This window comes from Manacus vitellinus, unplaced genomic scaffold (genome assembly GCF_001715985.3).
Source record: "Manacus vitellinus isolate BGI_N305 unplaced genomic scaffold, ASM171598v3 scaffold_43_pilon, whole genome shotgun sequence".
Taxonomy (NCBI): domain Eukaryota; kingdom Metazoa; phylum Chordata; class Aves; order Passeriformes; family Pipridae; genus Manacus; species Manacus vitellinus.
In genome coordinates this window covers 1,088,325-1,090,243 of record NW_021940560.1, presented here as the reverse complement: position 1 = coordinate 1,090,243, position 1,919 = coordinate 1,088,325, and positions in this window count along the sequence as shown.

Genomic DNA, 1,919 nt, shown 5'->3' with positions numbered 1-1,919 from the left:
TTTCTGGCAGCTGGTGTTGTGCTTTCTTACCAAATCAAAGAAGTATTTTGCAGGTTTTAAATAAATGAAAAGCATATATTCATATTCATAATATTTATTATGTTTTATTACACAAGATCTTTTTTTAGTTAAATTTCATTAAACAAGATCTATTTTTTTAATTGTATTGTATTAAACAAGTTCCTTTTTTTTAGTTATATTTCATTAAACAAGATCTATTTTTTTAGTTGTATTTCATTAAACAAGATCTATTTTTTTAGTTATATTTCGTTAAACAAGATCTATTTTTTTAGTTGTATTTTATTAAACAAGTTCCTTTTTTAGTCATATTTCATTAAACAAGATCTATTTTTTTAGTTATATTTCATTAAATGAGATCTATTTTTTTTAATTGTATTTTATTAAACAAGTTCCTTTTTTTTAGTTATATTTCGTTAAACAAGATTTATTTTTTTAGTTTTATTTAATCAAACAAGATCTCTTTTTTTAGTTGTATTGTATTAAACAAGTTCCATTTTTTTAGTTATATTTCATTAAAGAAAATCTATTTTTTTAGTTATATTTTATTAAACATGATCTATTTTTTAGTTATATTTTATTGAACAAGATCTATTTTTCTTTTTTAGTTAAAGTCTTTTCAGCTTATTTCTGTTGGCTCTTAAAGATAATAAGATAAGAAACGTGGTGGGCTATGGTGAGGTTCAAAAATTGATACAAAATATGTGTAAATTTATCAGGATTTTATGGCCAAATAATCCTTCTTTTTAAGTTAGACAGGAGACAGCAGATTAAAATCAAAATTTCTTCATGGAAAGGGTTATCTGGCCCTGGCACAGAAGCCCCTGCAATAATTGATTTTTAACCAGTTTTTAATTGGTTTAATAGACATTAAGGGCCTGCCCAGAGGCTGAGGACGTGGAATTGGGGTCACAGATTCCAGACCCATCCCTACCTTAAAATTCCAGGTTTTCACACTCTGAAGTTGGGAGATTCCAAGTTCAGCTCAGTTGATACCTGGAGGGATAAACTGAAAAAAATGTTGATTTAAAAAATACATTATCCTGGCATCTCTCCATGGCTGCAAAGGTAGAACCATACTGATGGATTTGAGACATACAGTCTTTTAAAAAGTATTTCCAGCATTTCCCAGCAATGGCTCTTTCACCTTTTTCTGCCTGGAAAACTGGAATTTTGCCAACCAAATACAGCCCTTTTAAGGCAGGAAATAGGCTGTTTTTTTCTCTTAAATTGAGTGTTTCAACCTCACAGTGGAGAGTTCCTCAGGAGCTGTGTAAAACCCAGCTCAGCCATGAGATGGAGCTCACAAAACAGAAATAATCCGGGTTTTTACAGCAGGATCTCCCAGGGTTTGCTGCTTGTTCTGCTGTGGAACAGCCCATTGATTTCTGTACCTCTGTATTTATTAACCAAATATTTTCGTTGTCAGTTTTACTCTCAATATTCAGACTTTAGCTTCCCTTCTTCCCTTTCATTTCAGTATGGCTGTTTATTGGTGTATTTTTAGGCTCCAAACATAACTAATGTTCAGGATTTTTTCCGGAGAAAACAACCAGCTTGTGATATTTTAATATTTTTTCCCAAATAGTTACAAGGCATTGCCTGAATCCCTCGTATCCATTAACTTGGTTTTTTAGTGAAATTAATTATTACCTTTGTTTGCCTATTCAGGACTTGGCTGGAGGGGATTTTGGGTGGTTATTCTGTGGTTTCAGACCATTTCCCTCCTCCTGCTGAAGGTATTCAGGAGTAAAATGGACAACAGGGCTGGGAATGTGAATAACCATTAAAATGGATTTCTCAGTACCGATTTTCAGGCAATTTGTATTGATTTCTTGCTGTTGTTAAATGTTTGATAACGTTCTAGTTTAGTTTAATGTGTGATATTTAAATGTATAACA